General features: G+C 46.2%; 1 protein-coding gene across 1 annotated transcript in view; it reads left to right on the top strand.

The window, feature by feature from the left end:
* Positions 1–23,672, top strand: part of ANKRD65 (ankyrin repeat domain 65) — a 131,506-nt gene that overhangs the window by 57,013 nt on the left and 50,821 nt on the right. Inside the window, exon 2 of the mRNA XM_081955018.1 lies at positions 15,299–15,418. The gene's annotated coding sequence lies outside the window, so the exon portion shown is untranslated. The remainder of the gene's footprint in view (positions 1–15,298; positions 15,419–23,672) is intronic.

Here is a 23,672-nt window from a genome sequence, read left to right as displayed (position 1 = left end):
TCCACACCCAGGTTTCTCCCTAATGTTTCCTTTCGGGCTGAAACTCAAGTTCTGGGTAAAATCACTCTTTTACGGTTTATTTTTAACTTTCCTCTTCCTGGGCCAGTTGGAGAGCTCTGCCTCAGAGGATGGTTTGTTCAATACATCTGCTAGGGAACTTCCTTTCGACAACTGGGCAATTGCAGTGGGAACAGCCTCTTGGGCTAGCCACAAGGGCCACAGGACACACAGTTTAAAAAACCGCCAACAAATTTATGAATTTGAAGGTGACAGAGAGAGAGAAACCGAAAAAGCAGATGTGTTTTATTTGCATCAAACGTGCTTTTTATTAGATTAGATTAACCGAGATGGAAAGGGCCTTGTAGATCATCTAGTCCAACCCCTCCGCCCAAGCAGGCGACCCTACACCATTTCTGACAGATGGCAGTTCAGTCTCTTCTTGAAATGATGAAGCTCCCACAACTTCTGAAGGCAACTTCTGTTCCATTGATGGTTCTCACTGTCAGAAAAGTTCTCCTTTTTTCTAGGTTGAATCTCTCCTTCTTTGGTTTCCCTCTATTATTCCTTGTCTGGCCTTCGGGTGCTTTGGAAAGTAGCTTGACCCCCTTCTCTCTGGGGCACCCCTCAAATATTGGAAGACTGCTCTCCTGTCTCCCCTGGTCCTTCTCTTCACTAGACTAGCCATGCCCAGTTCCTGCAACAGTTCTTCCTATGTTTTACCTTCCAGTCCTCTAATCATCCTGGTTGCTCTTCTCTGCACTCTTTCTAGAGTCTCAACATCTTTTTTATAGTGTGGTGACCAAAACTGGATGCAGTACTCAAGCTGTGGTCTTACTAAAGCTTTATTATGGATCCATTCCTTTGGAACATGGTCCCGGATAGCTTCAGCTTGTTTGCACATTCCTCATTTGTGCAACGCATCACATGCTTCCATTTTTTGCAAGATTATTCTCCTCCTCCTCCTCCTCCAGGGAGGCCAGAGAAAGATACTTGTGAATTTTCCCCCTTTTGGAACATCGATGGAACAGGAGATGGGGAGGCGTTGGAGATGTTGGCCAGCTGCATCCTCCCAACCTCTCCAATTCTTTTGAATGGCAACGCTGAAACTGTCGAGCCAGCTGCCCCGGGGAAATATTTGCTTTGAAGGGCATAAAGTTGCAAAATTAATCAACTCTCTCATTCCAAGTTCCCTGTCTCTGGCCAGTAATGAGAGCAGTGGGAGAAGACGAAACGAAAGAGAGAGAGAGAGAGGAAAAAAAACAAGAAAAGGGAAAACAAGACTGTGAAGCAAATGCGCTCAGCTGGTGGGAAGGAAGACTTGACTTCTGCACATAGCGCCGGCAATGCGCTCCTCCCTCCTGTGCTGAATATCTTCTGTAGATGATAACATTACTGTTATGCCCTAACCACTTTTCTGCCTTCGCCAGGGCCGATAGATCCATGACCAAAGAGATTTGTTCCTTACCGTCATTGCATAATTTTTCCAATCTTCAAGAACACAGCATAGGGGCAACTGTGGAGAGAGAGAGAGAGAGAGACAGACAGACAGACAGACACACACACACAGAAAGAGACACAGAGAGAGAGAGAGAAAGAGAGAGAGAGACAGAGAAAGACAGACACACACACAGAGAAAGAGAGACAGACAGACAAAGAGGCAGAGAGAGACAGAAAGAAAGAGACAGAGAGAAAGAAAGAGACAGAGGGGGGAGAGAGGGGGGGAGAGAAAGAGAAGAGAGAGAGAGAGAGGAAGGAAGGGCAAAAGAGAGGGAGAGACAAAGAGAAAGAGAAGGACAGAGGGAGAGGAGAGAGAAAGAGATAGGGAGAAAGAGACAGAGACAGGCAGAAAGAGACAGAGAGAGAGAAAGAGGAGAGAGAGAGGGAGAAAGAGAGAGAGAAAGAGACAGAGGGAGACAGGAGAGAGAGGGGGGAAGGAGAAAGAGACAGAGGGAGAGAGAAAGAGACAGTGGAGAGAGAGAGAAAGAGAGAGAGAGAAACCCATTTATATTCCAGTGATTGCTTGATGGCCGTGCCAGCATTAGACTCAATGTCCATGGAGATTCTCCATCGTCCAGATCAGGGTTGTCCCAAAAGTGACTTTTCAAGAGGCAACTGGACTTTCTGGTGTTTTCTTCGACGACATTTTGCTTCTCTTCTTGGACAAGAAGCAAAACGTCTTCAAAAAAAAAAAAAAAACCCAGGAGGTCCAGTCGCCTCTTGAAAAAGCACCTTTGGGACAGCGTTAGACTCATTTTTCACAGTCCCATGGTTCCCCCCCCCTCCCAAGAGGTAGCCTTCAAGGAGGTTCTAACACTGCAGTAGTCTAGCCTCCCTGCACATGGAAAGTTAAGCATGGCTCCTTGGAATACTGATGGAAGCTCAGGACTTGCGTGTGAGTGGATGAATCCAAGAGATTTCCCAGGCAGTAATTTAGGACGGGGTCCCCAACTCCTGGTCCAGCAACTGAACGGCACAAACAAACAAAGCCCCGTTATGGGATACAAGCAGCATGCAAAACCATGCTTGCTCTGATCCATGGAAAAAGCTTTCTTCTTCCTCTTCTTCCTCTTCCTCTCCCTCTTCTTCTCCCTCCTCCTCCTCCTCCTCCTCCTCCTCCTCTTCTTCTTCCTCCTCGTCTTTTTTTTCTTCTTCTTCCTCCTCCTCTTCCCCTTCTGCCTCTTCCCCTTCTTCTTCCACTTCTTCCTCACCCTCTTCTCCATCCTCCTTCTTCTATTCCTCTTCTTCTTCCTCCTCCTCCTCCCCTCCTCCTTCTTCCTGGTCCCCGATGCCCAAAATATTGGGGTGGGCGCTGATTTAGGGCATCTTCTGCTATCATTCAACATTGTTGTGCCAACTGACCATCAGGGGGACCGACTTTATCAAAGTCATAGTCGCTGAGTGGTGAGTGGCTGAGTGGGTTACTGGGGACGTAGCTATGGATGAGCGTAATCCAACACCTACTTAATTCCACTTCTTCTGGAGCAGCCTTTTGCCCCCTAATACCTCCATTCCGACACAGGTCAGCATGTTCCCCAGGTGTCATTGCTTGCGTCATGGCCTTAGCATTCTGAAGCCTCCTTTTGGGACTGGCCTGACCGCCGTCAACAAAACGTCCTTCCAACCTTTGCAATGAAAAGGAGGGTTTGAAGGAAGCCTCCTTCGCTACGGTCCCGATCTTGGGAGCAGCTGCTCGGAGAACGGATGCATCCTTGCGCCATGAGTGGGACTTCCAATTCCTCTGGAGACCTCTTTATGTTTCCTCTCGCACGCAGTCAATACCACGCTTCCCATAAGCCTGTCTAACTCATGAGGTCATTCCTGGAAATGGGTCCTCTCGCCGACATCAGGCAGGGTCACTCTGGAGGCAGGAGGATAAAAACAACATTCTTATGGGCTTTAAGCAATTCCTCCGCCCACGCTCCTTTCTCAGACTGGAGGAGGCACCTGCTTTAATTCTAGTTAGGCGTAAAGCCAGTTTCAGCACGTATCGTATTTTTCTGAGTATAAGACGCATCTATTTCTCCCCCTCCCTAAAAGCAGGTGAAAATTTAGGTGCATCTTATAGACAGAATACGGATGTTTTTGGCCTCCCGAACAGAGGTGATATTCAGCAGGTTCTGACCAGTTCTAGAGAACCGGTAGCAGAAATTTTGAGTAGTTCGGAGAGCTGGTAAATACCACCTCTGACTAGCCCAGCCCCCATCTATTCTCTGCCTCCCGAGTCCCAGCTGATCGGAAGGGAAGGGGGATTTTGCAGTATCCTTCCCCTGGAGTGGGGAAAGGAATGGAGATTTTGTAGTATCCTTCCCCTGGAGTGGGGAAAGGAATGGGGGTTTTGCAGTATCCTTCCCCTGGATCATGGAGGGAATGGAGATTTTGCAGTATCTTTCCCCCTGGAGTGGGGAGGGAAGGGGGATTTTGCAGTATCCTTCCCCTGGAGTGGGGAGGGAATGGAGGTTTTACAGTATCCGTCTCCTGGAGTGGGGAGGGAAGGGGGATTTTGCAGTAACCTTCCCCTGGAGTGGGGAAAGGAATGGAGATTTTGCAGTATCCTTCTCCCTGGAGTGGGGAGGGAATGGGGATTCTGCAATATCATTCCCCTGGAGTGGGGAGGGAATGGAGATTTTGCAGTATCTTTCCCCCTGGAGTGGAGAGGGAATGGGGATTTTGCACTGTCCTTCCCCTGGAGTGGGGAGAGGAATGGAGATTTTGCAGTATCCTTCTCCCTGGAGTGGGGAGGGAATGGGGATTCTGCAATATTCTTCCCCTGGAGTGGAGAGGGAATGGGGATTTTGCAGTATCCTTCTCCCTGGAGTGGGGAGGGAATGGAGATTTCGCAATGTCCTTCCCCTGGAGTGGGGAAAGGAATGGGGATTTTGCAGTATCCTTCCCCTGGAGTGGAGAGGGAATGGGGATTTTGCAGTATCCTTCTCCCTGGAGTGGAGAGGGAATGGGTATTTTGCAGTATCCTTCCCCTGGAGTGGGGAGGGAATGGCGATTTTGCAGTATCCTTCCCATGGAGTGAGGAGGGAATGGGGATTTTGCAGTATCCTTCTCCCTGGAGTGGGGAGAGAATGGGGATTTTGCAGTATCCTTCCCATGGAGTGAGGAAGGAATGGAGATTTGCGCCACATAACGGAGTGAGATCCCGTGACTTGTCCCAGCTTTTGCCAACCTAGCAGTTCAAAAGCACATAAAAAATGCAAGTAGAAAAACAGGGACCACCTTTGGTGGGAAGGGAACAGCGTTCCATGTGCCTTCGGCATTGAGTCATGGCAGCCACATGACCACGGAGACGTCTTCGGACAGCGCTAGCTCGTTGTCTTTGAAAGGGAGATGAGCACCGCCCCCTAGAGTCGGGAATGACAAGCACATATGTGCAAGGGGAACCTTTACTTTATGGTGGAGAAGGTACACGTTTGCGTCTATGTCCCCCACCGTTTTTGTCAAGGATCGTCTTGCTAGGTCATAATCCATCTTGAGTATTGAAGCCTAGTTTGGCAAGGTTGGACTCAACAGCTTTGATCCATGACGAAAGGAATTTATCTTGGAGGATTAATGGAGCCAGATGTTGTTGTTCAGTTGTGTCTGGCTCTTCGCAGCCTCATGGACCACAGCACCACCAGCCCGCCCCCCCCCCCGGTCATTATATATTATGGGTGCAGACACATGTGATTTCCTTTGCTAAAAAAGCTAGCCATCACTGGTACAGAGCAGGGGATTGGACTAGAAGACCTCCAAGGTCCCTTCCAACTCTGTTGCTCCCTTATTCAGACTAGGTGACCTTACAGCCATGTTTCTCCACCTCTGCAATTTGAAAACGCGTGGACCTCAATTTTCAGAATTCCCCAGCCAGTGAATTCGGGGAGGTGAAATCCACAATCCTCTTCAAGCTGCCCATGTGGAGAGACACGCTGGATTAATGGTTTGAAAACATTTGCTTGGAAAGGGGAAGACTTGGTTCCAGGAACAACAGTCCCATATTGCCACCTGGAGGCAGGTGTGGAAGGAACATGAAATGACAGGGGGTGATCCCAGAACAAGAGAATAAAGATGGGCATCGCAGCAGAGCTCAATCATAATACCAACCTATTCCCCCCCCTCCCCCCCCCACCCAATGCCCTCCAGCAGCTGCAGAACCCCTTGTGGCTGGGAGCAGAAAATTCCAGATTAGTATATCTCTCCCATTTTTAGAGCATGTCACAATGCGAGTGAGATGGGTGATAATTAAACTGGCTCAATAAATAAAATGAACACACCATTTCAACTGCTACCGGGAAATACAGAGATGACTATAGGATAGGGTAGGATAGGATAGGATAGGATAGGATAGGAAGTAGAATACAATAGGGAATAGAATAGAATATAGAATAGAATAGTAAATAGAATAGAATAGAATTGGAAATAATAGTAAATAGAATAGAATAGAACAGAACAGAATACAGAGAAGAAAAGAATATAGAAAAAATAGTATAGAATAGAATAGAATTGGAAATAATAGGAAATAGAATAGAACAGAACAGAATACAGAGAAGAAAAGAATATAGAAAAGAATAGAATATAGGAATAGAGTGGAGTGGAGTAGAATAGAATAGAATAGAATACTATATAGGAATAGCGTGGAGTGGAGTGGAGTACAGTAGAGTAGAGAGTAGAGTAGAGTAGAATAGGAATAGGAATAGGAATAGAGTAGAATAGAATTCTTTTTTTTTTTTGCCAAGTGTGATTGGACACACAAGGAATTTGTCCTTGGTGCATATGCTCTCAGTGTACACAAGGAGAATAAAATACATCCATCAAGAATAAAAAGATGCAACACTTAGTGATAGTCAAGGTTACTAATAAGCTATCAACTCGTACTAGGAAACAAATAAAAATGATACAAATTGAAAGATACAAGCAACATGGCTAGAGTCCTAAGTGGGGAGATGAGAATATAAAGATGGGAAACTCCCTCCCGCCACATAAAAGAGAACATTTTTCCTCGGATAAATCGAATTCAGAATACTACATCTGGTCATCTTTAACAAGTGGGCCATCTTATTTTTTTTTAAACAAAATATTTATAGTCATGCAAGGCAAAACTCTGAGTGATCGGCTGAATCTTTAAAGCATTTGTGGAGCAAAATAAGTGGCGGGGAAGGAAGGGAGAGAAGAGACCGAAGATTCAAACATATGGCTTTGTCTGTTAAACTCTCATCCCTAGGAATAGATTGGGCATTTTTTTCTTTTTCCTTTTCTTTTTGGAAGAAATGTTCTACCTTGGGCTTCGGATGAGAATCGATCTCTTCTATTTAGCTTTTCAGGGTGTGTGTGTGTGTGTGTGTGTGTGTGTGTGTGTAATTCATTTCGGCATGAGATACAGCTATGGTATGGTGAAGGAATGACCTTTGGAGCCGAGCTTGTCTGCAATCTAATATACGAGGTCTCTTTTTTGGGTTGTCTGCCTTAAGAAGTCTAGCTTTCAAAAGCCGAAGATTTGCGTCGTCCTCTTTAGGCTCCTGCTAGCCTTCCCCTCTAAGTGCTGCGCCAGTAAATTCTGACTCTGCCATCTTTCCTCAGTCTCTGTGTGAACTGAATACTAATCGCGCATCAACCGCAGACAGAAGAGTCAGAGGGATGGATCCAACAGTCATCATCATCATCATCAGAGTTGGAAGGAAACAGAATCAGAATAGAGCTGGAAGGGACCTTGGAGGTCTTCTAGTCCAGCCCCCTGCTGGACTAGTCCAGCACTCACAACTTCTGGAGGCAACTTCTGTTCCTGGTTGATTGTTCTCACTGTTCTCCTTAGTTCTAGGTTGCTTCTCTCCTTGATTAGTTTCCATCCGTTGCTTCTTGTCCTGCCCTCGGGGGCCTTGGAGAATAGTTTGACTCCCTCTTCTTTGTGGCAGCCCCTGAGATATTGGAAGACTGCTATCCTGTCTCCCCTGGTCCTTCTTTTCATTCAACTAGACATCCCCAGTTCCTGCAATATATTTCAGTCTCCAGTCTCCTAATCCTCTTTGTTGCTCTTCTCTGCACTCTTTCTATAGTCTCCACATCTTTTTTACATTTTGATCCTTCTCACAGGCTGCTCTTCCCAAATTGGGATACAAATTCTGTCTCCGTTGTCCCCACTCTAAGGAGATGCGATCTGCTTCTGTTTTAAATTGCAGACCTAATTTCCAACAACTTTCCCAAGGCCAGATGAAGGCATGAAGGAATGAAACAACTTTCCTTCATTGCCAGAGGCAGCTTTGATACTCCTTTACGCACTTTCTCATCTTTTTTTTAGAGCAGGGGGGGCTTAGATGCTTCCCAGCCTTGCCTGTAGGTGCCAAGGAATGAAGCGGGGAGTTTTTTTCCACGCGAAACATGTTTTGCTGTTGCTGTAATATAATTTTTACCCCTCTAGGCTCATCTCTTTCTTTCCATCTGCGAGAAATTAATTTTGTTCTTGTTCTCTAATTCCCCACTGCTTCTGTGGCCTGGAGCAAAATAAGAGGAGATGGGTTTTGAAGAAGAAGAAAAAAGGAAGAAGAAATAAATGCACTGAAGTTCCTGGAAGTTGATTAATTCATATATGAGTGCACTTTGAAACAGAGAGAGAGAGGGAGAAAGGGAGAAAGAAGGTGGAAGGAAAAGGAAGAGGAGGAGGAGGAGGAAGGAGGAGGAGGAGGAGAAGGGAGGAGGAGGAGAGGAGGAGGAGGAGAAGGGAGGAGGAGGAAGCAGAAAAGAAGAAGGGGAGGAGGAAGGAGAGGAGGAGGAGAAGGAAGGAGGAGGAAGAAGAAGAAAAGGAGGAGGAGGAGGAGGAAGAAGAGGAGGAGGAAGAAGAAGGAGGAGGAGAGGAGGAGGAAGAGGAGGAGGAGAAGGAAGGAGGAGGAAGAAGAAAAGAAGAAGGGGGAGGAGGAAGAAGGAGAGGAGGAGGAGGAGGAGAAGGGAGGAAGAAGAAGAAGAGGAGAAGGAAGGAGGAGAAGGAAGGAGGAGGAAGAAGAAGAAGAAAAGAAGAAGGAGGAGGAGGAAGAAGGAGAGGAGGAGAACTCCCGTGACTTGTCCCAGCTTCTGCCAACCTTGCAGTTCAAAAGCACATAAAAAATGCAAGTAGAAAAATAGGGACCACCTTTGGTGGGAAGGTCACAGCGTTCCGGGTGCCTTCGGGAGTTGAGTCATGCCGGCCACATGACCACAGAGACGTCCTCGGACAGCGCTGGCTCTTGGGTTTTGAAACGGAGATGAGCAGCGCCCCCTAGAGTCAGGAACGACTAGCACAGATGTGCGAGGGGAACCTTTCCCTTTAGATTCTAGAGATGCATCCATTTTGGGCTCTGGCCCGTCCACCATCAATTTACAAAATCCACCCCAGCCAAAACGCTCCCATTTAAGTGTGTTCAATGCTTTGCGTTTCCTCCTCTTCATCATTTTTCTAATTTGCCAACCGCTAGCGTTAATGAATCCAAATTTCAAGTCAGAGGCGCAGATCCCATCCAGGCGAACGGCAGCCTTAAAGATGATCGATAAGCAATGAAATATGCAGGAACTTGAATGGGAGCGCTGGCAAATGGCATTTTATGCTCCTGTGGCTGTCAAGCTCTTCTCGTAAACAATGCAGAAATAACCATTTTGCCATTAACCTGTCTGACTCGGCACACACACTCTCCGGCTTTCTAATGGAGTCACTATTTCCCCGACAACAAAAAGTGTGGGATGCGTGGTGTGTGTGTGTGTGTGTGTGTGTGTGTGTGTGTGTGTGTGTGTGAGAGAACCAGCAACCTTGGGAGGGTTTTAATCTGTTTTCCCTCGGAGGCTGACGGAGAGAGTAACTGGGTTGGAATAAATACAAGCGCTCAGGACTCATTCTTCGTCTCCTTTCTCCCCCCTGTGCCTTCCCACCTCACAAATATATTGCTAAAAAACACTGCCCTATCACATCTCGTTAACCGCTGCAGGGATGAAGTCCAGATGGACGGCCGTAAAATGGGCAGCAAATGCAGCCCGATTATCATTTTTATCGCTGCAGCCAGAGTGGGATCCACATCAAAAGTCAATGTGAAAAGTACCGGCGTGGGAGACCTAATCGCGCCTCAAAGAAAGTGATTCTTCTCCAAGTACGATTCTCTCAGAGTCTTCTTTAATAAGATTTATTAAGGAGAAAGGAACAGGATTACAAGAATCCCTGCAGCTGAATTCCTCCCCAGGTATTTCAAACAAATACATCTCTTAGTTCCCTACTCAAAAGAAATGTTCTGATCCAGGCTTCCTTGACAAGCAAGAAGCAGTCTTGGTCCAGGCAAAACCCCTTTTATTCACACGACTGTGAATACCTTTCATTCACAGTCAGCAAGAGGAATATTTATCCACACGAACCTTATCTCGTTTGGCGAGCTGCCAAATAACTAGTTTCCAAACGCAGGGCAAGACACAGAGTCTCTTATAGTTACAAATAGAACTTTTCTCTCTTGACCCGACTGATTGAACATTGTTTCCTGCAAAAGCCCCCTCCCCGTTCGCTTCTCTTTTGTTTAACGACCCCATAATCCTTTGCAGCAGAGATGGTATTCAGCAGGTTCTGACCACTTCTGGAGAACCGATAGCGGAAATTTTGAGTAGTTTGGAGAACTGGTAAATGCCACCTCTGGCTGGCCCCGCCCCCATCTATTCTCTGCCTCCTGAGTCCCAGCTGATCGGGAGAGAAGGGGGATTTTGCAGTAGCTTTTTCCTGCCACGCCCACCAAGCCAAGCCATGCCTACCAAGCCACGCCCACAGAACCAGTAGTAAAAACATTTGAATCCCACCACTGCTTTGCAGGGTGGAGTTTGGGCAACTGAATGGAGCTAGCAGAGCATTTTAATGGCCCGATGCCCTTCCTGTCACTAATGCGGAGTTTTGTTCAGCAGATATATTCTCATCCCAGAGAGAGAAATATTTCCCTCTACCTACCTCAAACTCACAGCCTCCTGATTGTGAGGTGAGAGCTCTACCTCTAGGCCACCGCACCACTCTGAATAAATGCCGATTATAGCAAGTATCAATAGCACCTAGACTTATACACTGCTTTACAGTGTATAACTCTCTTAGCGTTTTACAGAGTCAGCCTCTTGCCCCCAACAATCTGGCTCCTCATTTTACCAACCTCAGAAGGACGGAAGGCTGAGTCAACCTTGAGCTGGTCAGGATCGAACTGCTGGCAGTGTGCAGAGTTAACTTGCAATCCTGCATTCTAACCACTAGGCCACCATAGATTCCCCCACAGCGCACACCAATTCTGAAACTGGCAAGTAAATATCAGGCTGCCTAACATTGGATATGACACCTCCCCCCCCCCCCCCAATGTTTCTGCTAAGGAAATATCGGTGAAAAAGCCTCACTGAGGACTTGGAACAGAATTAATGCCAGTCAACGCACCCGCCCACTTTAATTTATCCATGTAATAACTGCTGGGGAACAGCCTGGAAACGTGGTATGTTCCTTGTAACACAGTCACGGAAACAGATTGTCTGGGAGGTTCGTTTTTTTTGCGGTGTTTGTTTCTGTTTGCTGGCCGCTCTTCTCGTTCGCCAACAGCCTGCTGTTTTGCGGTAATCGAAAACTCCCTCTGTCTCCACGCATTCTGCTTTGTAAACTGATTATCCATGTCAACAAGACATCCACACCAGCTTGCCAGTGTGTCTGACTGCAAAATAACTTCATTTAACTCTGGGGTTTTTTTGGGGGAGGGGAGGCGAGTGCAGGTTGAAACGCATCCGTCTCTAAAAATGAAAAATAAATCAGATCAACCGATTTGTTTTAATGATTAGGGAACAGGAGACTAAAACATATGAAGAACAGTTGCAGGACCTGGGTATGTCTAGCTTAATGAAAAGAAGGACTAGGGGAGACATGATAGCAGTCTTCCAATATCTCAGGGGTTGCCACAAAGAAGAGGGAGTCAAGCTATTCTCCAAAGCACCTGAGGGTAGAACAAGAAGCAATGGGTGGAAACTAATCAAGGAGAGAAGCAACCTAGAACTAAGGAGAAATTTCCTGACAGTTAGAACAATTAATCAGTGGAACAGAAGTTGTGAATGCTTCAACACTGGAAGTCTTTAAGAAGAGGTTGGATAGCCATTTGTCTGAAGTGGTATACGGTTTCCTACCCGAGCAGGGGTGTTGGACTAGAAGACCTCCAAGGTCCCTTCCAACTCTGTTATTCTATTCCTACTCTACTCTACTCTACTCTACTCTACTCTACTCTACTCTACTCTACTCTACTCCACTCCACTCCACTCCACTCCTATATAGTATTCTATTCTATTCTATTCTGTTCTGTTCTATTCTACTCTATTCTACTCCACTCCACTCCACTCTATTCCTATATTCTACTCTACTCTACTCTACTCTACTCTATTCTACTCTACTCTACTCCACTCCACTCCACTCCACTCCACTCCATTCCTATATAGTATTCTATTCTATTCTATTCTACTCTATTCTACTCCACTCCACTCCACTCTATTCCTATATTCTACTCTACTCTACTCTACTCTATTCTACTCTACTCTACTCTCCTCCACTCCACTCCACTCCACTCCATTCCTATATAGTATTCTATTCTATTCTATTCTATTCTACTCTATTCTACTCCACTCCACTCTATTCCTATATTCTACTCTACTCTACTCTACTCTACTCTACTCTACTCTACTCTACACTACTCCACTCCACTCCATTCCTATATAGTATTCTATTCTATTCTATTCTGTTCTGTTCTATTCTACTCTATTCTACTCCACTCCACTCCACTCTATTCCTATATTCTACTCTACTCTACTCTACTCTACTCTACTCTACTCTATTCTACTCTACTCTACTCCACTCCACTCCACTCCACTCCACTCCATTCCTATATAGTATTCTATTCTACTCTATTCTACTCCACTCCACTCCACTCTATTCCTATATTCTACTCTACTCTACTCTACTCCATTCCTATATAGTATTCTATTCTATTCTATTCTATTCTATTCTATTCTATTCTACTCCACTCCACTCCACTAAGAGATTTTAAAAACGTAACAACCTAAAGGATAAAATCACTCCTAACTTTTCTCCCTGGCCTTTTGTTAGTTACTTGGTTATCTCTTCTCGTCCAAATAGAATGCAAGGCGGAGCCATGCTAATGAAGGGGGTGGGACCATGCAAAGACAAGCTGGCTTCTTCTTTTTTTAATGTGCAATCAATTTGATCAAAGATGGCAGTGCAATTAAAACTATTTAGTTTTAATTTATTTTTAGCTTCTATTTAGCTTTTATTTGATTAAAAACCAAAACCTTGTCTAAACCTTGGGAAGAGCCCTTGTGCGCCATTCAAAGCCCAGAGAGGCGTTTCTTCATTCCGCTACCGGCTAATCTTTCTGTTCAACGTCATTAAAACCTTTTCAAAATGTTATTAAAAGGAAGAAACCTCGTCCGTGCGTCCAATATAATGAGCTGCAACTCACAGAGGCTTTTAATAATAAAATAATAAAAAAAAAACTTTTAATAAAAAAAGCGTGAGTTGGAATGGCTACTTCTGAATAGCGGCATGAAGTACAGGTAGTCCTCAACTTATGACAATTCATTTAGTAACTGAAGTTACAACAGCCCTGAAAAAAAATGACTTATGACTATTCTTCACATTCACGGCCATTGCAGCATCTCCGTGGTTCCGTGATTGAGATCCAGATGCTTGGTAACTGACTCACATTTATGACGGTCGCAGTGTCCCTGGTCGCGTGATCCCCATTTGCGACCTTCTGACAAGCAAAGGGTGTGCTTAGTCCTTCCTGACTCTAGGGGGCGGTGCTCATCTCCATTTCAAAGCCCAAGAGCCAGCGCTGTCCGAAGACGTCTCCGTGGTCATGTGGCTGGCAGGACTCAACGCCCAAAGGCGCACAAAACGCCGTTCCCTTCCCACCAAAGGTGGTCCCTATTTTTCTACTTGCATTTTTTACGTGCTTTCGAACTGCTAGGTTGGCAGAAGCTGGGACAAGTCACGGGAGCTCCCTCCGTTACGCTGCGCTGGGGATTCGAACCGACAAACTGCTGACCTTTCTGATCGACAAGCTCAGCGTCTTAGCCACTGAGCCACCTTCTTTTTCCCTTCTTTGTAAAGCATACATAATATTTATTCTTTTTAAATCCTGTTCTTGCCTCTTACACTGCAAATCTGTGGGGCCAAGGAATGACGCTGGCTGCCTCCCTCCTTCTTAAACCATCTTTCTTTCTCTCTTTTTTGGGGGGGAACTGGGAACCCTTCTTGACCTCGTGCTAAACGGAGCAGCCTTTTTCGTTTTTCAGAGGCCAGTTTCCAGACGCCTTTTGACTTTTTTTTTCAATTTAGCGTAAATCAGCAGAGCTCCCTGCGTGTGCTACGTTTCCCCAACTCGCTCCGTCTGGGGCATAAATAATTTCCCGGGCCTATCCTCCATGGCAGGGTCGGGTTCTTGAGTTATTTCTGATAAATGTTTCATAGCCCAGAAGGCAGCAGACAACCGGAGGCAACCCTGGGCCATCGTGAAATGTTTTATAAGACTGCTGGAATGGCGGTTTTATAAGTAACCTTTATAAGCCTCGATTCCCACTTCTTTTTCTTATTTTTTTTTAATAAAAAAAAATCTAGGCATAATTTTGAAGTACGAGGGTGACATCTGGAGGTTTTGTACTTTTCCCACTTTTTACAGAGGTGATGTCCCAACTGAGTTGTAAGAACACCAGCCAGGTTCAGTCATTTGTATTGATCTGTTAGATTAAATCTACTTTACTCAGGTTATTCTCCTGACAGATTGCCCCCATGGTGAATATTTGGGGGGACATTTTAAAAAGAAAAGAAAGAAGAAAGAGAGTGAGAGAGAAAGAAAGAAAGAAAGAAAGAAAGAAAGAAAGAAAGAAAGAAAGAAAGAAAGAAAGAAAGAAAGAAAGGCTAATGTGCCCTACATATAAATCCAATCAAACAAACAAACAAACAAACCTACAGCAAAACAGCTCTAGTGCTTTTAAGCTTCCTTATCTGCTGTAGTTCTAACATAACCTGTGAGTAATTTGTTTTCTGGGACAACTTTCAAAGCTCCCATTGCAAAGTTTGGAGAGAAAAGGGATACTGAAATAAATTGGAGGGGGGAGGGAGAGAGGAGAGGGAGGAAGGAAGGGTGGGAGAGAGGAGATAGGGAGAGAGGAGAGGAAGGGTGAGAGGAGAGGGAAGGAGATAGGAGAGGGGAGGCAGGGAGGAAGAGAAGAGAGAGGGAGGGAGGGAGAAAGGCGAGGGAGTAAAGAGTTAAGGGAGGGAGGAGGGGGGAGGGAGGAGAGAGGGAAGGAGAAAGGATGGAGGAGAGAGGGAGGGAGGAAGAGGAGAGGGGGAAGGAGAGAGAGAGGAAAGGGAGGGGAGGGGAGGGAGAGAGGAAAGGGAGGGAGGGAGAGAAGAGGGAGGGAGAGGGGGAGAGAGAGAGAGAATTGGAGACTCTACGTATTTAGACTCCCAATTAAAAACAAGATGCCAAAAAGAGAATATTTGTGCTCTCTGAGCTTGGTGGTTTTCTTGCAGACGTTTCATGACCCAACTAGGTAACGTCATCAGAGTTCAATTCTCACAAAATCAGATATCTAGGTTGCTGTTTTTTTCATACCAAAGAAATTGTAACCAAAAAAAAAAACCCTTTTCATTTCCCTTGTCCTGTTGATTTTAACTTCGATGTGGCTACTTTGTTCTTAAACGCGTTTCTGCAACATTTTGGGAAAACTTACATTTTAAAAAAATCTGCCTTGAAGTTGATCGAACGTATTTTCTTTGCCCCCAAATTTGCAGGCATTTCGGGTTCTCTGGAAAAAAGGCATATTTTGCTTTCGCTGCCAATCGCATCAGAAAAAATCTCCCAATTACGGTTTCGGGTGGATGGCTACATTTGGGTCCCAATGTGTCAGGCGGGTAAGTTATAACAATTACAAATTCAATTAAGTTCTGCCGTGCGTGTCACAGGTTTGGTTTATGATGAAATGACTTAAGATCAGGTATTATTTTTCATCGGTCCTGAAACTTAATTTTTCTACGGCTCTTTGATCTTCCCAGGGATAATTTCTACCGAGTAGGAATCATCGAGCGATGACAAAGCCAATTTTGCTTTTTTGCACTGAACGGGGCTATTTTTTTTTTTTTAACTATGTCTCACAGCCTTCAGCGTGGCCCTTTTTTGCATTCAAACACTCGGTGCCCCAAATCACACCCTTCATCATTTTAATATTGCACATTTCTGCTCGGCAGGAAAAAAAAAGTATAAAACGCAAGTCACCGGATTCAAATCTTTGCACTCCTTGAGTATTTGCAACCTCGGTGAGTTTAGCATGGTTTATTTATAAACGCTCTTGCAAAGTTAAGTGGGAGAATATATTCTTATAAATGAATATATTATTATCCGGGGAAGAATCATTCTTCCCCGGATAATAAGCCCAATTGGGCTTTTGAGTGCATGCGCTAAAATAAGCCCTCCCCAAAAATATTTAAACACATGCGCAGCCTGTCCCTGACGTTTCCTGGGGGGAGGGGGAAATATGCCCCATGCCCCCCCACATGCACCTGCCATCCACACAGAACGGCCTCGCGGGGGGCCCTTCCACAAACCCTAACTCCCACACTCCTCCTCTTAGTGGCGGCCACAAAAATAGTGTTAGGCCCAGTGACGCCAGGGCTGGCCAGAATGTGTCACAGAGACAGAACTTTTGACTCTCTCGGGATCAGCTGATCCGCGGGCCACAGGCTGAGGTTAAGGGGCCTCCTGCACCTCAAAAATAACAAGACCTCCCCCAAAATAAGGCCGGGCACTTATTTCAGGGGGGTCAAAAGAAAATAAGACCCTGTCTTATTTTCGGGAAAACACGATATACCGTATTTTTCAGGGTATAAGACGCACCTTTTTCCCTCAAAAAAGAGGCTGAAAATCTGGGTGCATCTTATACACTGAATACAACATTTTTTGCCTCCTGAAGCTCCGCCCCTTCACCAAAATGGCCGCACATAGTCTTTAGGGGACTTCCTGGGAGCTGGGGAAGGCAGAAATGAGTGAAAACCCGACCGTTTTTTGCCTCCCCAGCCCCCACCAGCATTCTATAAACTTCCTAAAGGTATCCATGCCCCTTTTTTTGGGACAAAAAACAGGCCCGTTTTCGCGTAAAACAGGCTGTTTTTTGCTCATTTTTGCCCGCCGCCCCTCCAGCAGCACTCTACAAGCCTCCTAAAGGCTATTTATGCCCTTTGTTTGGGGAAAAAAAAACCTGGCCCGTTTTCGCAAAAAAATGGGCCATTTGGGGGAGGTTTGCAAAGTGCAAAAACTTTTTTTTTTAAATTTTCCTCTTCAAAACCTTGCTGCATATTATACTATTGGTGCTTCTTATACTCCGAAAAATATGGTGTGTGTATGTATGTATGTATGTTATCAGCTGATAAAGGAGGAGAAGCCTGTGGCATAGTGGCTAAGACTCTTGCCTAGTGTATAATACAGCCCAGGTTCGAATCCCAGTAAGGGTATGGCTAGCTGATGAGAGCTAAATAGCTCGAAATGGATCTATACTAGTCTCCCTTTATTTTATCAGCACAAATACAACACACACACACACACACACACATTTATATATATATATATATATATATATATATATATATATATATATATATATATATATATATATATATATATATATATATATATATATATATATATATATATATATATATATATATATATATATATATATATATATATATATATATATATAAATATATATATATATATATATATATGCAAAGGAGAGGGTTTCAGTAGAGAAGTGATGCAGAGGCTGTCTACAGAAGAGATTCTACATGAGGCACTGCAATGATTTTCCGTGCCAGAATAAGTGTCTTGCATAAGTGTGCTCTGTGTGTGTGTGCGCATGTGTGTGTGCCTGCACGCACTGGGGAGAACAGAACAAGTGTTTTCCTTGCGTTGAATTAGATCAGGTTCTACAATTGAGGCAGATCAGCAGAGCAAAGTTTCTTTCAAGCTTGTTTGCGACCATCAGGGGAATCCACAAACACAACCACACAAAAAACAACAACACTTAGAAGCTTTCGACTTTGGGCTTTTCTCTTGGGAGGGGGAAGGGGGAAACAAATCTATTTAAATTAAATTAAGCCCCCCCCCAGCTTGCTAAACCTTTGTATTTTTCTCCTTTTTTTCTCCCTCCTTTCTCCTTGTTCTTCTTAGGCACCAAGATAAACGGCCGCCACATTCTGTCATAAAATCGATCCCGCTTTGTTTTTTTCCTGGGTCGCGTCAAGCATCTGTTTGCGCCGTTCCATAAAACACTGGTTAGGAAAAATAAAATATAGGCAGCGGTGGAAAAAAGCTGCCTTTTTCTTTGAAGGACGCCGGGCACGCAACGTGGCAAGCGGACTCTCTTGGAATATTGATGAAAGCTGCACCAATATGACAGGGGAAGCTTTGCCCTTTCCACCCGCTCTGTCCTCATGTGATGCTGATCTTAGAATCTTTGAATGGGAAGGCTCCTCAGAGGACATCTATCCCAACCCCCGGCTTAAGGAACCAAGTGGATATGAACCAGAAACAGACTTTCTTTGGGCCCAGCTGGGAGAATACTGTTCTGACCCAGGCTGCCTTAGAAAGCAAGAAGCAAAGTCTTGTTTCCTGCAAACCCTCTTTTATTTATCCGACTGTGGATTCCTTTCGCTCACAGTCAGCAAGGCTTTGGCAAACAGTCTTTCAGAGGAATATTTATCCACACGAACCTTATCTTGCTTGGCGAGATGCCAGATAACTAGTTTCCAAACACAGGGCAAGGCTACAGTTGGCATAGAGTCTCTTATAGTCACAAACAGAACTTTCCACTCTTGACACGACCGAAGGAACGGATTGTTTCCTGCAAAAGCCCCCTCCCCGTTCGCTCCTCTTTTGTTTCCTATGGGAGGGGCCAATCACCTCCAAGGTGTGGCTTTACTCCCAAGTCGACCCTGCTTTCTGAGTTGTTCTTGTCTTCCGGCAGCTGTGCGCATGCACACACTGGGAACAGGCTCCAGCTGTTCCTCTGCCTCGTTGCTGTCTAGCTCCCTCTCTGCCTCTGACGCAGAGCCCTCGTCCGAGCTTTCCTCGGCCCCCAGGACTGGCCCATGTTCCTCCCCGACCTCCTCACTGCCCTACTCTGCTGCCAGCTTTGCCAATGGGCGACACCGAGGAGTAGGGCCTTCTCTGTGATGGGCCCAACCCTCTGGAATGACCTCCCCCCCGACATTAGAACCACTACTGTCCTCCGCTCCTTCCGACAGAAATTGACCTCACCTGTTCCGACTGGCTGGTCTGGCATAATTATAATGTTTTCCTCCTGGCATACACACTTTTATTGGTTTTTAGAGGGATTGTCTCTTTTAAATTTAATTTTACAGGATATTGGGATTTCAAATTTTGTATATCCTGATTTATTTATTCAGCTGTACAGTTTGGCATATCTTTTATCCTCCTCACATATCTATTTATTTAATAATTTTAACTTGTTGTATTTTTGCTACGGACTGTACACCGCCCCGAGTCCCTTTTGGGAGAGGGGGCGGTCTATAAGCGCTAATAAATAATAATAATAATAATAATAATAATAATAATAATAATAATAATAATAATAATAATAATAATAATAATAATAATAATAATAATAATAATAATAATTTGCTGGCTGCTGGCAGGCCACAACAAATACAACGGGTGCCTCTTCCAATGGGAATGGGAAGTACCAGACTTATTACAGATTAACAGAGTTGGAAGGTACCTTTGTGGTCATCTAGTCCAACCCCGCACCCAAGCAGGAGACCCTACACCATTTCTGACTGATGGCAGTCCAGTCTCCTCTTGAAAGCCTCCAGTGATGAAGCTCCCACAACTTCTGAAGGCAACTTCTGTTCCATGGGGTGGATTGCTCTTATTGTTAGATATTAACATATATCGGGATAAGTCTTCCCTCAGGTCCGCTCCTACAGCGGGAAACAGGTATTCCTCTGATTGGTCAATGGGCGTGCCTCATCCCTATAAAAGGGGAACCCTCCGACCACAGAGCAAGCTGGATCACTACTACTACTAATAAAATGAGCTGTTGAGTTACTTCGTGTCCGCAGTCTGTCTCTCGTTGCCCAGATCTAACATTGGCGACGAAGGTGGGATTGAGAGACAGATAGGACGAAGAACGCTACTTCAAGAATCTCCGGATTTGATCCAGCCCAGGAATTCGGCAGAAATTCCGGCAGCCATCTCAGATCACCGCAGCGCGGCAAATTCAAACTGAGAAAATGGCGATGCATGCTCCCCCCGCTCCTTTCGACCCAGCAACCGACGAATGGGAAGCCTTCATGATTCGCTTCGAGTGTTTCCTCGAAGCAAATGAGTACACGGGGATCACCGATGCAAGGAAGAAAAATATCTTCCTCGGCTACTGCGGAAAGGAAGTCTTCAATACGGCCAGAGACCTCACCGCGCCTACTCCAATACAAGCAGTACCATGGGCGACGCTGAAACAAGCCTTGGAAACACATTACGCGCCAAAACCGTCCCGCCATGTCAGCCGCAAAGAATTCAACATGAGGACTCAAAAGGCGGGAGAATCCATTAACCAATTTGTTGCAGCTCTACGAAGAATAGCAGCCCACTGTGAATACAGGGATTTGGAAGAGCATATCTTAGAGCAATTCATCTGTGGGGTAAGAGACATTTCGTTGCAAAAGAAACTGTTAGCCAACCCGAATCTAACCCTACAGTCAGCATTGAACAAAGCAAGAGCGTCGGAATCAGCGGAGAAATCAGCAGTGACCATACAACGAAGGGTCAACGAAACCCAGCCAGCACCGAGACAAACCAGAGTCCACTACGAAGACGCAAGCCCCGACTACGTGGATCCCGAGTTCGAGGACAGTCACCTAATGCAGAGCAGTCACTGGAGGCCTGGGGGGAAACCCGGATCCCGTTTGCCGCCCTGCGCAAGCTGCGGAGGGAATCACCCCAGGTCTACTTGCAGGTTCAGGAACGTTGTTTGTTCGCACTGCAACAAACTTGGGCACATCGCACGAGTGTGCCGGAGCGGAGTCCCTGCCTCACGGCAGCCACCCATGTACCGCCAACAGAAGCCCAACCCAGGGGCTTGGCGAAATCAAAAAGGGCGCCCAGAGAGAAATCCACAAGTGTTTACCCAGAGAGAAACTCCCCAAAGAGCTGAACGAGCGTATTCCCAGAGAGATTACTCACAAGAAAGTGAGCGAGCGTATCCCCAGAGAGAATTCACACAGAGAGCCGAAAGAGCGTTCTACCAAGACGCTCAACGAGAGTATTTTCAGGATATAGACGATGAGATAGAGTTGACCCAGAGAGAGGAGTTGCGAACGTATCTCACCACGATACATCAGGTCCGCCCTAAGCGGCCCAAAAGGCTGAAAGTCACAGTCCTCTTGGAGGGCTCACCCTGCGAGCTGGAGGTTGACACAGGATCAACCCTGACGATCATTTCATGGGCATCCATGAAACAGGCCATTCCCAGCCTCAGAAAGAGCCAACTGCGCGCTCCTGACGTCCTGCTACGAGACTACCAGGGGAACCAAGTCCCCATCGTGGGCCAAGGCACATTCCACATCCAGTTTAAGGACATCGAAGCCCAGCTGCCCGTGACCATCTCCAGCGCGCCATTGCAGAACCTCCTGGGGCTTGATTGGTTTGAAGCCCTGGGATTAGAAGTCACCGGAATCAACGCCGTGAGAAACAGCAGCGCTGAAAAGATCTTTAAGGAGTTCGAGGATGTGTTCAGCTCCGGTCTTGGTAAGTATGTGGGCAAACCAATATCGTTCAATTTAGATCCAAATGTGGCGCCAATCCGACTTAAACCGAGACGAGTGCCTTTTGCACTCCGCCCAAAAATAGATAAAGAGATAGATAAGTTAGTGGAACAAGGAATCCTTGAGCCGGTAGATCACGCGCGTTGGGAGACACCTATCGTGACCCCAGTTAAGCCAGACGGATCAGTCCGCATATGCGCAGACTATAAATGCACAATTAATGTCGCGCTACAACAGAGCGCATATCCGGTGCCCGTAGTACAGCACCTATTGCACTCATTGGGGCCAGGAAAGGTTTTCGCTAAGTTAGATATGGCACAAGCTTACCAGCAACTGCCAGTAGATAGCGCCACAGCGGAGGCCCAGACTATAGTGACGCACAGAGGAGCGTTTAAATGCAACCGGCTACAATTCGGCGTAAGTATTGCTCCAGGATTGTTCCAGAGCGTCATGGAACGACTGTTGCAAGGGATACCGGGAGTCGTCCCATATTTTGACGATATCTTGGTGTCCGCTGCAAACGAGGAGCAACTAAACAAAAGAGTCAGATCTGTTTTGGCCAGAATCAGAGAGAAGGGCCTCCGCCTTAAAAAAGAAAAATGCCAAATTAACGTGCCTAGCGTAGAATTCCTGGGTTATAGAATTGATGGTCAGGGAATTCACCCCACTGAAAAGAAAATTAAGGCGATCCAGGACGCCCCCACACCACGAAATCAAACCGAGTTGCAGGCCTTCCTCGGACTACTTAATTTCTACAGCGTTTTCCTGAGACAGAAGGCGACCGTTGCTGAGCCACTACACCGTCTACTCCAGAGGAACGCACCATGGAGATGGGGACGAGCCGAAGCTGCAGCATTCGCCGGGGTAAAGCGCCTGCTCACCACTGACTCACTACTTGTGCAATACAGTCAGACCCTCCCACTGGTATTGACCTGCGACGCATCGCCTTTCGGGGTTGGAGCAGTCCTCAGCCACAGGATGCCCGACGGGAAAGAAGCACCCATTGCTTTCTACTCCAGAACTCTTTCATCGGCCGAAAGGAACTACAGCCAAATGGACAGAGAAGCATTGGCTGCCGTTGCAGGTGTGAAACGTTTCCATGAATACCTCTACGGCCGCGATTTTGAACTCATTACTGATCACAAACCGCTGTTAGGACTTTTGGCGGGAAATCGCCCCACTCCGGTCTCCCTTTCTCCACGTATGACCAGGTGGACTGTTTTCCTGGCTGCGTACTCTTACAAGTTAATTCATCGACCGGGCTCCACTTTAGGACACGCAGATGCGCTCAGCCGTTGCCCATTACCAGACATTTTGCCAGACCCCACTCCAGAAGTACCGGTATTGCTCATTGACTGTTTGGATTCGGGACCAGTTTCTTCTTACGATGTTGCAAGGTTCTCCTCGAAGGACAATTTAATAAAACAAGTGCAAACTTGGGTATGGAGGGGGTGGCCAAAGGGAAATGTGGGCCCGGAATTCAAAATGTTTTGGTCTAAACGGGACGAACTCTCCGTGTTACAGGGATGTTTGTTGTGGGGGGATCGAGTTGTTATTCCTTTTGCTCTACGAAAAAAGGTATTGAATGCTTTACATATGGGTCATCCGGGGATCGTGAGAATGAAAGCGTTAGCGAGAAGTTATGTGTGGTGGCCCAATATGGACAAAGAAATAGAGGAGTGGGTGGCCACTTGCGACCCATGCCAGGAGTCGAGACCAGCACCCCCGGAAGCGCCCGCCACAGAATGGGAGAAACCCAAGGCACCCTGGTCACGCATTCATATTGATTTTGCAGGGCCATTCCAGGGTCAAACCTTCCTCATAGTTGTAGATGCTTATTCTAAATGGTTAGATGTAGTCCTAATGACATCAACCACGGCAGAGGCAGTTATAAAGGTTCTTAGGCGGCTTTTCGCCACCCATGGTCTACCAGATCTGTTAGTATCGGACAACGGGCCCCAATTCACGGCCATGCAGTTTGAAACATTTTTAGCAGGGTTGGGAATCAGACACGCCCTCATCGCGCCATTCCATCCAGCGTCCAGTGGTCAGGCAGAAAGAATGGTGCGGTTCGCGAAAGAGGCCCTCGCCAGGATGGGCCCGGGGGATTGGCAAACACGCATTGACCATTACCTCCTCATTCAACACATTACCCCGAGCGCAACGACGGGTAGAAGCCCCGCTGAACTACTAATGGGTCGCCGCCTACGGTCTCACCTGGACAGGCTCCACCCGAATTATTCTACCTCGGCTCCCCCAGACTCTACAAGTAAGGTCAGATCTTTTAGAGAAGGAGACACTGTTTATGCTCAAAATTACACAGGGGGGA

This window comes from Natrix helvetica (assembly GCF_964273705.1).
Source record: "Natrix helvetica genome assembly, chromosome: 5".
In the NCBI taxonomy this organism is placed as follows: Eukaryota; Metazoa; Chordata; class Lepidosauria; order Squamata; family Natricidae; genus Natrix; species Natrix helvetica.
The sequence above is the reverse complement of the archived record's forward strand: the minus strand, read 5'-3'. Positions and strand labels throughout refer to the sequence as shown.